The sequence below is a fragment of the Cupressus sempervirens genome, chromosome 9 (assembly GCF_028749045.1).
Source record: "Cupressus sempervirens isolate cs-2001-9-10 chromosome 9, ASM2874904v1, whole genome shotgun sequence".
In the NCBI taxonomy this organism is placed as follows: Eukaryota; Viridiplantae; Streptophyta; class Pinopsida; order Cupressales; family Cupressaceae; genus Cupressus; species Cupressus sempervirens.
Window position 1 is genome coordinate 17,756,813 of NC_143126.1, and position 17,232 is coordinate 17,774,044.

Genomic DNA, 17,232 nt, shown 5'->3' on the forward strand with positions numbered 1-17,232 from the left:
TTTATGGACATTTTTGCACTAGAAGCTTGTGAACCAAACAAGATGTTAAGCCCATCTCTATATTTTTTTTGAAGTCTTTGAAAGATCAATATGGTGCAAATATGCATCTGATAGACCAAGTCCAATCAATGCAGAGGCTCTATGATCTTTGGCTTTTCACTTTGCTATTTCATCTGCATCTTGGGGTTTTTTAATAGTTCCATTAATAATGTCCCATAGATCTTTTCCAATCAAAAGCAATTGTATCTTTATTTGCCATGTGTGAAACTCAGGCCCTTCAAATTTAGGAATTGCAGATAATTTATCCATTGTTTAGAAAACAATACTGTTGAACAAATAATGTAATTAAAAAGCCAAGTGATGCATGTAATTTGCAACTGATCCCTACTTTATTCCTAATAAAAAAAACAATCACAATATATTCATGGACAATATAACATTATAATATCTACACAATAAGTCTCAAACCTCTCTTCAATAAATCTACAGAATTAGGGTTTGATTATCCAAAATCCATTAACAACACTCTCCTCCCCATCGATCAACTTGCACTGATATCAAATAAAAGAGCAAAAATATAAAATGCTGAAATTATTATTTCAGATTTTCTGGATACATTAGGAAACATACAAAATTGATACTGAAAATTATATGAATATTATTTACATTGATGTTAGTCTTATTTTCCCTTACAGCAACTACTTATGGGAATAGCTTCCCACAACTATATATTGAACTAATTTTATTTATCTAATCTAAACATAGAAACTAACCTAATTAATGCAATAAATCTAACAAAGCATACAGAATGGAGGAGTGAGATAAACATATTAGATTTTCTATTTTTTATTTTTAAGATAGATGAAGAAGTAAGATCCATGTGCTTGTATAAGAGGGTCATGTGTTTGATGACATGAAATAAGTTGAATTAGATAAAGATTAAGTTTGTGCACATGTCTAGTGGAAGATTAGATAGAGATTATGGTTGCAATTGGGAAATGGACAACGCACATTGCAAGTCTAATACTTATACTCTAAAACCACTATCAGGGTTGCCACCTCAATAAATGCATATATATAGTGGTACAGATAGTTTCCACTCCCAACTCATTGATACTCACAACAATAAATTGTAGCATGTGGTAGCATGTAGAAAAGTATTGATTACCTATGTATAAATACACTTGGGGACCAGCCCAAGTATGAGAATATCAATTTCAAGTAGTGTGTGCTACTTGATCACCAACTTAGATGTTAGGGTTTGGCGACTAAGGAATAGTTAGCCAAGATGAATCTCAATAGCTTATGGAACAAGGTCTCTATTGGTATAAATGAGGAGGAGATGTTTGAAATCAAAGGAGGAGTGGTGTTAATGAAAGCAAGTCTATTGGATCTAATAGACTACTCTACCCCAATAGATGACGCAATCTTGAGGTGCACGAGAACAAAGTTTCTCTTTAGCTTTTTAGTAGAGAAAAGATTGATCAAGGTAATATTTATGTGATTAAGCGACTACATTAATTTTTTCATTTCTTTCACATTAGGCACAATTAATTTATAAAATCTTTTCAATGTAGAGATGAGAATGGGGTGAAAGGAGAGGAGAAATCAATAAAGTGCAACCTACTAGATAGTCCCATGGCTAGTGACTTGAGATTCTCTATCAGTTTTAGGTGGAATTCTAATTTGGGAGTTCCCAATGCTGAAGGAAAAAATGAAAGATAAATACACAAGAAATAAACTAATTATATTGCATAAAGCCTCTATTTATAGAGTTCTTAGAACACTCTAGAAAAGAAAATACACTTATTAAATATCTAACATTAGGTAGTAAATATTTTAAATATTATTATATGTCACAGCTGGATGGCTTTCGACGAATGACAATTTGTCTACTATTGATAGCTAAGGTAGCGGGATGTTGATTGTGAATGGTTGATGGATGATGGGATGTCAAAGAAATTAATATTACCAATACCCCCCCCCCCCCCCCCCCCCCTTAATTTCTACCATTAATAAATTTTACATCAATAATTCCCATTTTCTCTTGCGGATAGTCATAGTTACTCTTTGGCAATACCTTAGTGAAAATATCTCCCAATTGATCTTCTCATTTGGAAAACTCAAGGTAGATTTCTTCATTGTTGACCAATTCTCTAATGAAGTGGTACCTTTTATCAATATGTTTTCTCCTCTTATGAAATACATGATTCTTAGTTAATGATATTGCTGATTTATTATCATAATGGATTGTTGTTTAATCCTCCTAATGATGGTGAAAATTGAACAAAACTCGATGCATCTATACTAATTGACATGCTGTGGAAGTGGTAGCTACATATTCTTCTTCAGCTGATGAGATCATCACTATAGGTTTCTTCTTTGTTGCTCATGATAGAGCTCTTAATCCAAGGTGAAAGATATCTCTAGAAGTGTTTTCTTGTCATCAATGCTACTTGCAAAATCTCTATCAGTATTAGATTTGGAATATAGGAATCCATATCCTATTGTTCCTGAAATATATCTCAATATCATTTTTCCAACTTGCCAGTGAGAATTTTGTGGTGATTCCATGAACCTTGAGATCAAACTAACATCATACATGATATCTGGCCTTATAGCTATCATATACATTAAACTTTCAACAAGTCTTTTAAATATGGTTGGATCAACAGTTGATCCCTTCTCTTCCTTGCTATGTTTTGTTCCTGTTGCATTTGGAGTTGATGATGGATTGCAATTCATCATTTTAAATCTCTCCAAAACATCATTTATATATGTGGATTGACAAATGAAGATACCTTTGTCACATTGGATAACTTCAATACCTAAGAAATATCTCATCAACCCCAAATCTGTCATTTCAAATTCTTTCATCATTTCTATCTTGAACATGTCTATTGACAGATTTCCAGTGAATATCAAGTCATTAATATACAAAAATACAATCAAAATTGGACCTTCCTTATTAGTTTGGACATATAATATGGGCTCACAGTTACTTCTATGGAATTAATTACTTATCATGTATGAATCAATCCTCTTATACCAAGCCTAGGAGCTTGTTTCAAACCATAAAGGGTCTTGTTTAGTTTATATACCTATTTTTCATGCCCACAAACCTCATAACTAGGTGGTTGTTTAACATACACCTCTTCATCAAGAAAACTATTTTAAAATGCTAATTTTACATCCATTTTATACACTTTCCAATCATTTTGTACAACTATTGCTCAACTAGTTCGAACTATGTCAAGACTACAAACTGGAGAAAATGTTTCATTATAATCAACCCCATATTGTTGTGAAAAATCTTTAGGAACTAGCCTTGCCTTATGCTTAACAATTTCACCTTTTGCATCAAACTTAGTCTTATAGACCCATTTGACTCATATTGATTCTTTTTCTTTAAGTAAATCCATTAATTCCCATGTTTTATTTCTTTCAATAGAGTCAATTTCTTTATTCGTTGCCTTGATCCATTTATCTTCTTTAATTGCTTCTTTGAAATATAATGGATCACAAGAAAATAAAGTTAAATTTGAGCATATGTCTACATTCTCTTCTTCTTGATCATATATATCTTTTAAGCTTCTTGTCCTCTTACCTTTGTACCTCAATCTTGAGAATGTAGAATTTGATTCATCGCTTACATTTGAACCTAGAGGTGAGGCTCCTTCCACAAATTTCCTTGGTGAAGTACTAGGTGGTGTTTGAGTACCTTATCCTTTTGAATCATCTTTACTTTGCAATATTTGTGCTTCACTTGTGACTTGTTTTTTAGCATTTCTATCCCATGAATCTTCTTCTTCAAATTTGACATCCCTACTAATGATCAATTTCTTTGAAACAAGGTTATATAATCTATAAGCTTTTGACTCTTCACTATAACCAATTAAAATACATTTTTCACTTTTATCATCCAATTTCCTTCTCAATTTAGATGGCACCAATGAATCAAAAACAAATCAAAAAACTCTAAAATGGGATACATTATGTTTCTTACATTCCATGGTTCTTGTGGAATTGTGTTCTTAACACTCTTTGTAGGACTCATGTTCAAAATGTATACAACACATGCTACTACTTCTGCCCAAAACTCATTGGATAGATTTTTGGCCTTCAACATACTCCTTGCAAATTCCATTATGGTTCTATTCTTCCTCTTTGCTACACCATTTTGTTGTGATGTGTACCTTGCGGTAAATTGCTTCTTAATTCCATTTTGTCTACAAAATTTTAGAAACTCATTAGAGCTAAATTCACCACCTCTATCAAATTGTAATACCTTGATGTAAAGACCACATTATTTTTCAACCAATTTTTTGAACTCCTTGAATGTTACAAAAGCTTCAGTCCTTTTTTTTTAGAAATTATATCTAAGTCTTCCTACTAAAATCATCAATAAATGTTAGGAAATATATTCTTCCTCCTAATGATGGAGTTTGCATACGTCCGCATATATTAGTGTGAACTAATTCCAATGGTGATCTTTCTCTATATAAACCTCCTACTAGGAAGCTTTCTCTATATTGTTTTTCCAATATACAACTTTCACATAAACTTCATGGTCTATTTGAGGAAATCCTTTTACCATATTTTTCTTTTGTAATAAGCTAAGAGCATCAAAACCAAGATGTCATAACCCACTTAATGAGACACTGAATAATTTAGTATTTAATTATTGCTTAGATTAAAGTAATAAAATATTTTTCCTTAATTAGAAGGGAACAACATATCATAACGAATTGTTATAAGCAATGACATGAGGTTTTAAAGAAACAGTTATAAGTGGAAAAGAAACAGTTAGAAAGTTTTGGGGGAAGATCAATACAAGTTTGGTGTTCTATGTAATGCGGGTGCTAGTAATCAGTAACAGATACATTTGTGATTTACACATTATTTTCTTATTTTGTTTTGAGAGATCTTCAGTGAGATATGAGAGAGAGTAGGCCATCTCGATTGTTTAGGTCACAGGAGGCCAAGATATTTTCTTTAAACTCCTCTACATGTTTTCAAATCTTTGCTTTCTTGATTGAGCATAATTACATGCTAAAATCTCTACCCAATTTCTTACAAAAGGTTACAAATCTAGTAGTTTTTCTACACAAATTGAAGTAGCACGTTGAACTAGCCACTCATTTTTGGACAATGCTGAGAAGGATAGCGCATACTAACCATTCCAACAATTTGTAGAACACCATAATAAAATTTTAATGGAGAGATGAGTATAAGTAGGGGGTATTGTTCATGATAGAAGGAGGAGATTTTTTTTGGAGTTTCTTGCTATGGCTTAAGTTCAGTTGGGAGAGATCGATCTATTATCTAGATGGTAATAGATGCTCAATGGTGGTCAGTTGGCTTGAAGACAAGACGTGTTACTCAACCCCAGCATTGTTGGGGTTTCAATCTTCAAACATTGCCATTCAGTTTTGCTCACAAGCAGCTTAATTTTGAGATAAGTCTTCCACACTATGTTTATTTCTAGAAATACTATGGATGCCTGCCTGCCTACATTTACTGCTTATTTCCTTTTATATTGCTTCACAGTTTTACCATCTTTTCTATTTTTTTTGTCATTAGAACAATTAATGAGGTCAGGATTGCGCTAGGGGAAAATTAATTGTCCAGCCCTCCACTCTAAATATATATCTTCATGATTGTTTTGCGTAATGTTAAATCCTCAACCACTGGAATCTTGAATTTCTATCATCTGAGAAGCATAAAAATGTGGCAAATTCTTCTTTTTTCATATTACTCATTGTTGCCCCATTAAGTTAAGTTTTCATGATATTTTTGTCCAAATTGGAGAATAGCAAATATGTGGACATGGAGGCAGTGCATTGCAAATGTTGAGAGATTTTCTCTTGTTATGTTACTCATTGTGCTCAAATAATTTAGACCATTAGGCTAGGTTTTCATCACTTGCCTGATTTGGAGTAAAACAAAATCGTGGGTATGGTAGAGCTCTGGGAGCGCCGGTGGTGCAGTGCAAATGCTTAGTTGATAAAGGTGATCTAAAATGTTAATTAAAACACCTCATATAATTGGATTCACAAACAATATTAAAAATAAACTATAGAAATTTACAAAAGAATATAAATGAGCTATCTCACATGAGCAGTGCTCAGATTTGCATGTAGTACTACAATCCCCCTACACCCACATAAGCCAAACAAGACAATTTGTATCAAAATAGTCAAGTGTAATATAATTTGTTGTGAGAAGATAACAAATGGGCAATAAAGAAGAGAGCAGTAAAGATTACCCATGAGATAGCATAATAGTTGGGAGACATTATAATTAAAATCAATAACATAACCATAGCAAAGAACTTTGAGCTAAATGCTTCCTTGTAGATCCTTTTCTTGAGTTATCAAGATATAACTATTATTGTTGGTGTGAAAATTGTGAGGTTTGCATGGTTTTCTTTTATAATTCTTGTAAACCCTCATCATGTCCAAAATAATGAGGTTTGATGCAAACATAGAATTATCTGTATAAATGCTGCCACTGCTTGGCAATATATGTCTACTCAAAATATAATTGACATAATTATCTATAGAGATGTTACTTTTAGCATCTAAACTTGTGAACCTTGTCTCCTTTCATTGAGATTTTTGTAGCTCACACATGTTTTTTACTTTGGAATAATGCTATTTCAAACCGATGAAAGCTCATAATGACTTAAGAATTTAAAGTATGCTTCCATCTGATAAGTTAGAAATGAATGATATGAATCTTTCTTATTTATTACTCAAGAATATTATGAGAAGCATGAGAAATTTTGATAATATCTCCTTGTTATTTACATTATAACGATATGATAGAACTGACACTGTACTTAATGGCATAGATTAAAATGAATGCATTAAGTGTTACATTTATTTTGAAAGGATATTTAATTGCATGCATATATGTTGGTAGTGCATAGTGGAAATACAAATGTGATAGAAAACATATCTATACATGTTGATTAAGGAATGTTAATGAATTTCTTTCATACACTAATGTAGTTATCCATGTTGTTAGTGAATGGTGTTTAGACCATGATTTTATTTTAATGACACGATTCCATTACTTCTCTTAATTTTTACTTGTTTAGACTATCTCGTTGTCAGGCTAGGTATCTTTCATGTTAGGAAAGATTCCAAGGAAGCTTAATAACTTCGTGGTAGGGTGGTAAAGTATTCCTACAATATTCTTGCCCTTGTGTTTTTATATAGGTTTTAAAGCTCAATTCATCTTGGTCATCATGATTAGACTATCTAGTATCCAGTATCTAGTATTGGAAATCTGGTAATGAAATTATGGTTTCTTTTAAACTTGAGTATATATGAATATGTATCATTTTAGTTAAAGTTAATGATAGTTAATCAACTAATGTTGACTAGTCAAAATTCAAAGTACTTTGACTTTCATTGAATTTTTTGCATTTTATGGAGACTGCTGATGTGGCATTGGTTTTGTAGGGGCAGTCCTTACATATGGTATCAGAGGTCTTGGTTCCACACTTGGGCCTTGAGTTCACTATGCTAGACATAGAACTACAAGTCAACTTGTTTACTCTATGTTGTATGAGTTGATGAGATGGGTTGCATGTTGCATCTCTTAGTTATCATTATTATGACATAAAAGGATATGAAGTTTCTTATGCATGTCATGATTTTGAGTTAAAAATTGCATTCCTTAAAAGATTGTCAAATGGAAAGTTTATGGAATGACTGGTAAATTGCATACCTCATATGTTTATGATTATATTTACTTTAAACCATGTGATAGTATACTATGCAAATTGGAGTATTAAAATTGAACTATTGAGATAGTCAAAGGATGGTTGACTTTTGCATTAGCCTATGAGAGCCTACCAAATGAAGATTCAGCTTGTGATAGCAATGTAAAATATCTTTTTATTATGTAAATGACATGTGATGCACATGCGGTGCAAGAATTTATTTCTATTTTATGCCAGATTCATGAGGTTCATTGAGTAACTTAATATGCTATGTAGGAAGAAGATGTTTTTCATTTGCTAAAGTATTGCATGTTCCATTATGCATTTAGAAATGTGTGACTATCAAGATAAATTGCATGTGATGCATGAGAAGTTTGGTTATGTTCTTAGTGACCCTTGGATGCAAGGTGTCATTAAACATCTACTCCCTCTCGGTGACTAGTGAGAGTCATTGTGCTTTAAGTGAATTAGGTTTTCATTTTATTATGTTTGATTTCATGAACTTGGATGTGATGAAGGACTAGCTTAAAATTTTATGTTCTTTATGACCATTGAGCCACCAATTTTTTATGTAACCTATTTACTATGACTCTTGTTCACTTTTATTTTGGTTTTTGTATCTCCTTTTTGGACTTTGACTTGAGAATGATGAATCTTGTTTTCAAGATTTCTTTGATCTTGAGGTGGCTAGGGTGTGTGCGTATTTTTGATGATACTAGTCTTGTGATTTGGAAGTGATGTCATCTATGATGTTCATTGTGGCATATTGATATGATGTATAAGGGAGTAGATTGTGAAGAACATTCCATTCTTCCTTTTGCATTTATTTAGGTTATTTTTATTATTTTGGAAAGCTTACCTTCTAGTGTGGGTGCCAAATGTCAACAAATAGGGAAGGTTAGAAGTGCTTCTTTCATTGTTCCACTCTACCTACCGATGTAATAATGGTACTACAAAAATGTTGTTTATTTCCTTCATGGAAGGGTGTAATGTAGCAATTATGGGACAGATAGATGGATATCTTCATGTTTTCTGCCAGTTCTATAGAATGGATACATGTCTATTCTTGTTTCTTCTACAGGTAATTCTAGATTTCTAAAGTGCTTGGCCAAGCCATTTTGTTTTCCAGATATTGCAGTTGTACATGGTTATGCATATTTGGTTTTACTACATATGTATAGACTACTAAGCACATGGTTGCAATGTAGTTTATTTTATTTCCTAGCTACATTCCATGTTTAGACTACTAGGCACATGGTTGCAATGTAGAAATGTTACATGGTCGCACCGGATCCATCCGATCCATCTTGTTCTAAGAAGCTAGGCTTCTTGTGCCAAGGTTGGGGAATTCTTTGTGTTTGAAAGAATTCCAAGAAAATTGTCACTCTGTGGTTGGCAAGGTTAAAGCACCTGGGCCACACTTCTGTCTCAGGAAGTAGGTGGGAGATGTCCTACAGCTTTGGAGACTAGATTCATTGAAGAACACAATGAAAATGTCATCTCAGTTTGATTGTTTTGCTCATCATTTGAGATGTACTTAATTATATCATTATGTGATAATTTAATGGTGTAAAGACCATACATCACAACACGTGCTTATATTTTGGTTAAGCACACTATGGTGACAAAATGGGCATGAGGGCCTAAGGTCACTCAATTGATAAAAAATGGATTACTAATCCTTGTAGGTGATTGGTGAGCATACCTAGATGATTTACTTAATGGTGCTGATCATATGATAGATGACACTATGCTTGTATGATGTGCTTATTCTTCCATGTCCAACATGTGGGTCAAAATTTTCTATGATGCCCATTGAGGTATGATGCTTTACATTATACTTCGTATATTTAGTAAATCATGCATTTGATGGATGGATTCCTTGGATAATGTCATGTGTTACATTTGTAAAAGGATAATTATTGTTAATCCTTGATTATGGTAGTGAAACAAATGTTAACTAATCAAGCTATAGTTTTCTTATTTATGTGATTCTTGCAAATGATAATGTGGCAATTACTTAGTAGGACATGGTTTTACATACGATAGAATAAAGTTGGACATGTAGGCCAACTTCTTCTAATATTTTCATTTATGGCATAGTCAGGTGATGATATGTTGTGTTTGACAATTTGGTCAATAATTGGTTATGAAATGTAATTTTATTTACACCTATCATTTCGACATGTATGTCGAAAAGTAGAATGAAGTTGCAAACTTAATTGGAAGATATTGTATCTACTTGTTGACTCAACTAATTGTAGATGACTTTTGACTAACCTGATTTGACTTTCTGGCCTATGTGGCAAGTGTATGAAAATATGGTCTTTCTATGAGGATGCAGATGTGTATGTATCTATTTTGATAATATTTTTGCATCGGTGTTATGTATATGTGATGATCCACCATGCATGTGAATTTTACTTTATAGAAAGTTGTTAACACCTTCTATTTAGTCAATTTGATCAATGAATAATGATCAACGATGTAGTCATCTTGAGTTATCTATTTGACTCCTAGTCGATATGGTGTTCAACATAGACTTAGACCCTTTGGTTGACTTTTGTGTTTAGGATTTGGTTGAATTATCTATTGGTGTAGAACTTGGACTAATGTTACTTGACACATTTGATTGTGAGACATTCTATCCTTGATCTATCTATAATATTGGTTAAATATATGTTGTTAATTTAGAGCTATATGACGCGTTAAGATGCATAATGATGATTAAATGTTAATGATTTTATATGTGCATGTCATTATTTTTCCTGATGATCTAATGAGAATGACTTAGATGTAATGAGATTGCATTACTTGATTATGTTTCGTGGACACTAGTCTATTGATGTGGACAATTACTTAGCGAGCACATGTTAGATGGTATGTATGGTACATATGGCTTGTGATTATAAGATGAGTTAAGAATTCATAAAGTTGAACAAATTTTTTGACTACTAATATTTGAGTTGATCTCCTTGAGATACTAATTAGTATGGCAGGATGTGGATAAGAAGTACCTAACGACAAGGAAAAATCGACAGGTGATGCTAGGGTATGGTAAGTGCATAGGTATGTTGTGATATCATGTGATTTTAAGTCAATATGTTAAAAATTTTGAGACTTCTTGAGATAAGGTAGTATATGATTTTATATTTCATTGGAAAGTCAATTTGATTTATAATATATGATGGATTGACATTGGGTGTCGTTCCTGTAATGTAACAGAGGGAATGACACATTATCAAAAAGTGGGAATATTGTCAGAGAGAGGTAGCCTAACATTGTAAAACTATAGAAAGGTAATGGAATTCACACACTCACATAGAAAAAGGTTTTTGAAATGATTATTATACATTTGCTTATATAAAATGTGTATTATTTTTGTCTATAATTGATTGTTTCAAATAAGTGTTTAAATTTGGGTTGGAAAATAATGTCTTATAAGTGTTTGTGTGTGTTGATTGTATTAGAATGCATTCATATGAAATGTTAGACAATCTTGTTGATTATGATAGAATCTTAATAGGAGTACATGTATTGTCTGGAACATTGAACAATGGAAGTTTGACTAAATTCAAATTATTTACTTGATTGTTCATTGATTATAATTGTCTTTATTGACCTAGCATCGAGGATGATGCATTATTAAGGAGGGAAGGATGTCATAACCCACTTAATGAGACACCAAATGATTTGGTATTTAATTATTGCTTAGATTAAAGTAATAAAATATTTTTTCTTAATTAGAAGGGAACAAAATATCATAACAAATTGTTATAAGTAATGACGTGAGGTTTTAAAGAAATAGTTATAAGCGAAAAAGAAACAGTTAGAAAGTTTTGGGGGGAAGATCAATAAAAGTTTGGTGTTCTATGTAATGCGGGTACTAGTAATCAGTAATAGATACATTTTTTATTTACACATTATTTTCTTATTTTGTTTTGAGAGATCTTCAGTAAGATATGAGAGAGGGTAGGCCATCTTTGCTATTTAGGTCACAGGAGGCCAACATATTTTCTTTAAACTCCTCTACATGTTTTCAAATCTTCGCTTGCTTGATTGAGTGTAATTACATGCTAAAATCTCTGCCCAATTTCTTATGAGAGGTTGTAGATCTGGTAGTTTTTCTACACATATTGAGGTAGCACATTGAACCGGCCACTCATTTTTGGACAATGTTGAGAAGGATAGCGCATACTAACCATTCCAACAATTTGTAGAACACCATAATAAAATTTTAATAGAGAGATGACTATAAGCAGGGGGTATTACTCATGATAGAAGGAGGAGATTTTTTTGGAGTTGCTAGCTATGGCTTAAATTTGGCTAGGAGAGACTGATCTGTTGTCCAGATGGTAACAAACACTCAATGATGGTCAGTTGGCTTGAAGACGAGATGTGTTACTCAACCCCACCATTGTTGGGGTTTCAATCTTCAAACATCACCATTCAGTTCTGCCCACAAGCAGCTTAATTTTGAGATAAGTCTTCCACACTACTCTATTTATTTCTAGAAATACTAAGGATGCCTACTTGCCTACAATTATTGCTTATTTCCCTTTATATTACTTCATAGTTTTACCATCTTTTCCATTTTCTTTGTCATTAGAACAAATAATGAGGTCAGGATTGTGTTGGGGGCAAATTAATTGTCCAGCCTTCCACTCTAAATATATATCTTCGTGATTGTTTTGGGTAATGTCAAATCCTCAGCCACTAGAATCTCGAATTTCTATCTTCTGAGATGCATAAAAATGCAGTAAATTCTTCTTTTGTCATATTACTCATTGTTGCCCCCATTAAGTTAAGTTTTCATGATATTTTTGCCCAATTTGGAGAATAGAAAATCTGTGGGCATGGAGGCAATGCATTATAAATGTTGAGAGTTTTTCTCTTGTCATGTTACTCATTATGCTCAAATAAGTTAGGCCATTAGGCTAGGTTTTTATCACTTGCCTGATTTGGAGTAAAACAAAATTGTGGATATGGCAGTGCTCTGGGAGCACTGGTGGTGCGATGCAAATGCTTAGTTGATAAAGGTGATCTAAAATGTTAATTAAAACACTACATATAATTGGATTAAAAAACAATAGTAAAAAAAAACTATAGAAAATTACAAAAAAAAATGATAAAAGAATATAAATGAGCTATCTCACATGAGCAGTGCTTGGATTTGCATGTAGTACTACAATCCCCCTACACCACCATAAGCCAAACAAGACAATTTGTATCAAAATAGTCAAGTGTAATATAATTTGTTGTGAGAAGATAACCAATGGGCAATATAGAAGAGAGTAGTAAAGATTACCCATGAGATGGCATAACAGTTGGGAGACATTATAATTAAAATCAATAACATAACCATAGCAAAGAAGTTTGCGCTAAATGCTTCCTTGTAGATCCTTTTCTTGAGTTATCAAGATATAAATGTTATTGTTGGTGTGAAAATTGCGAGGTCTTCATGGTTTTCTTTTATAATTCTTGTAAACCCTCGTCATGTCTAAAATGATAACGAGGTTTGATGCAAATGTAGAATTATCTGTATAAATGCTGCCACTGCTTGGCAATATATGTCTACTCAAAATATAATTGACATTATTATCTATATATTGATGGGAGGAATCATGCTCAATATTCAATATTTTATCAAATGAAACAATTTTACATGAATTTATTGCACAAATGCTACTTATTACCAAATACATCTATAGACAATAACTATCTCTTGAGTTAGTGAAATAGTGAAATCTCTAGATTTTTGTCTGGAAACATGATTTTAAATCCAGATATGTTACTTTTAGCATCTAAACTTGTGAACCTTGTCTCCTTTCATTGATATTTTTGTATCTCACACATGTTTTTACTTTGGAATAATGTTATTTCAAATGGATGAAAGCTCATAATGACTTAAGAATTTAAAGTATGCTTCCATCTGATAAGTTAGGAAGGAATGATATGAATCTTTGTTATTTATTACTCAAGAATATTATGAAAAGCATGAGAAATTTTTATAACATCTCCATGTTATTTACATTATAACGATTTGATACAACTGACACTGTGCTTAATGGCATAGATTAAAATGAATGCATTAAGTGTTGCATTTATTTTGAAAGGATGTTTAATTGCATGCATATATGTTGGTACTGCATAGTGGAAATACAAATGTGATAGAAAATAGATCTATACATGTTGATTAAGGAATGTTAATGACTTTCTTTCATACACTAATGTAGTTATCCATGTTGTTCGTGAATGGTGTTTAGACCATGATTTTATTTTAATGACATGACTCGATTACTCCTCTTAATTTTTACTTATTTAGACTATCTCGTTGCCAGGTTGGGTATCTTTCATGTCAGGAAAGATTCTAGGGAAGCTTAATAGCTTTGTGGTAGGGTGGTAAAGCACTCCTACAGTGTTCTCACCCTTGTGTTCTTAGATAGGTTTTTGAGCTCCATTCAACTTGGTCATCATGGTTAGACTATCTGGTATCTGGTATCTAGTATTGGGAATCTATTAATGAAATTATGGTTTCTTTTAAACTTGAGTATATATGAATATGTATCATTTTAGTTAAATTTAATGATAGTTAATCAACTAATGTTGATTGGTCAAAATTCAAAGGAATTTGACTCTCATTGAATTTTTGCATTTTATGGAGATTGTTGATGTGGCATTGGTTTTGTAGGGGCAATCCTTACAGAAGATGACCATACCTCAAAGTCCATAGCCATGATTGATTTGAGAATATTGACTTGAAATGTACTTCCTTTCCTGCTTGAATGCAATGAATCTGGAGGGGGAACATTCGATTTTGTGTCATGTTGAACCTTGCAATTAACCTGTCACTAGGATTTCTATCAAAGATTATAAAAACATCAATATCTAAAGAAAATTTGTAACCCTTTTGTACTAGTTGATCAACATTTGTGAGATTATGTTTTAATTTAGGCACAAAATACATATAAGGAATATATCTTTTTCCTTCATTTTTTGTAAAGACATTTATGACACCTTTTCCTATTATAGAGACTTTACTTTCATTTCCTAGATTTACTTTAGATTTTATAAGATCATCCAAGCTAAAAAAAAAGTCTTTATTTCTAGTCATATTGTTACTACATCCACTGTCTAGGAACCATATATCACAAGAACTTTCTTGAGCATCATTACAAGTTATGAATAAACTTCTTGAATTGTTATCAAATACATCTGAGTAATTAGCACCATTATTTTCAATCTCCTCTTGTTTCTTTCTACATCACTTGCAAAATGATCAAATCTCTTACAATAATGACATTGAATTTGAGATTTATCAAACCTTGATGATGGATGCTTGAATGTACTTTTCCCATATCCTCTATTTGAACTTTGAATAGATTGATTTATTCTTTCTTCTTGATTTGGACTTCCATGTCCATCTATGCTTCTACCTTTTCCACTTCCTCTATAGTTTGATCTTCCTCTTCCTCTACCAAAAGATACCTATGATCTAAAAGAATTCTCCAAAGAAGAACTATCATTTATGTTCATTCTAGATTCATGAGATAAAAGTGAGCCCATTAAGTCATGAATAGAGAATATTGTCAAATCCTTAGATTCTTCAATGGCAAAAACAATGAAATCAAATTTTCTAGGCAAACTACAAAGTATCTTTTCAACTACATTTTGATTAGTAAAATCATCACCATATGATCTAATCTGATTAACCACATTTGAATTTCTTTATTTATAAATTGATCAATTGATTCTGAATCCTTCATACATAAATTTTCAAAATCACACCTTAAAGTTTACAATTTGGTAATCATAACTTTTGATGTCCCTTGACATGTTTCTAAAATATCCCATGCAATTTTAGACTTTTTAGCTATAGAAACCTTAGGAAAAATTGATTCATCTTAGGGTTGTTGAATTATAAACAATTTTTTAGCATCATTTTTTTTGTTATCTTGTAATTTATCTTTTCCATCTTGCAATAATGTAGACTCATCTTGTGGTTCATTAACACCCTTCAATAATATCCCATGTGCCTTGAGAACAAAACAATGTTTTCATTTTTATAGCCCAAAACTCATAATTTTTACCAGAAAATATAGGAATTTGTGGTTGAGCTATACTACTCCCAAATTCCATATTAATACTCACAGTTACAAATGCACTTAATGATTTTAAATTTTTTTTTTGAAAAAAAAAACCACCTTAAACAAGTCTAAGCCAATGACATATAGCTTAAACAAAAAACCATACAATACTTATTTTCCCCCTTTTAACATTTTTTTTTTCTTGTTAGACTTCAATCTATGAAATCAACTCATACCTTCTCTCAAACATTAAACTAGCATCTTTTCTTCTCTAGATCTTTGTAGCCACTAATCTCCAACTTTAGAACCTTATAATCTACAATAAAGAAAACATTATAAGCTCTTGTTATAATAGTTGTACGAGAAAATATTTCTTTTCTTCCTAGGCCTAGCTCTTCATCCTCTAATACCAATTTGAAGGAAAAAATGAAAGACAAATACATAAGAAAGAAACTAATTAAATTGCCTTACTACCTTGCATAATGCATTACATAAAGCCTCTATTTATAGAGGTCTTAGAACACTCTAGAAAAGAAAATACACATATTAAATATCTAAAATTAGGTAGTAAATATTAAATATTATTATTAAATTCCATAGTTGGATAGCTTTCGATAGATGATAATTGGTCTTCTATTTAAGACTAAAGCAACAGGATGTTGGTTGTGGATGGTTGATGGACGGTGGGAAGCTGAAGAATTAATACCACCAAAAGGTGCATTTCTTGTGAGAAATGCGCATCCAAGGGAGTTCTACTTGAAGTCCCTTTCTCTTTATGCTATGCTGAGCAAACTTCTAGCTCTTCACTTTCTTTGTAACTCTTGGATCTACCCCTCTCTTATTTCAAGAAACCCACACTGCAAGTCTTCTTTTCTACTTAGATATTGGTATTAATTTGAAATTTATATATGGATAATATGAGAATATTAAGGAAATAAAGAGTAACATTACTTTATTAATAATTGTGTATACTTGTTATAATTGTGGTTGCTATTGTATTAAAAGATACTAGATCATTTTGTACATTGTGTTGTTTATTCAGAGTCATTTTCCCAATGAAACACTAGACAGTCAATTGATATTGAGAGAGCAAGAGCTAGATTTGTTATGAGGTGAAGGTGTAGGAGAGAGAAAGTATTATGAACATATGTATGACTATGATCTTTACAATGACTTGGGTAATCCAAATTCTAATATGAATTTGCACAGGGAAGTGCTTGGTGGGTCACACAACCTTCATTATTTTTGAAGATGTCGAACCAGTCATGCCCCTTGCAAAAAAAGGTTTTCTTGATAACCTTAGTTGTATTTATTGAATTTAGTTTGAATTAGTTCTATGAACATCACTTAGATGCAATGAATGATAAGAGTTTCACCCATTCTCATAAGGATTGTATTATATAGACTTCT

At 32.0% G+C, this 17,232-nt stretch overlaps 1 pseudogene; it reads left to right on the top strand.

Moving 5' to 3' along the window:
- The first annotated feature begins 1,288 nt into the window (after positions 1-1,288).
- On the top strand, positions 1,289-17,116 carry LOC149537422 (linoleate 9S-lipoxygenase A-like; annotated as a pseudogene).
- The last annotated feature ends 116 nt before the right edge of the window (positions 17,117-17,232 follow it).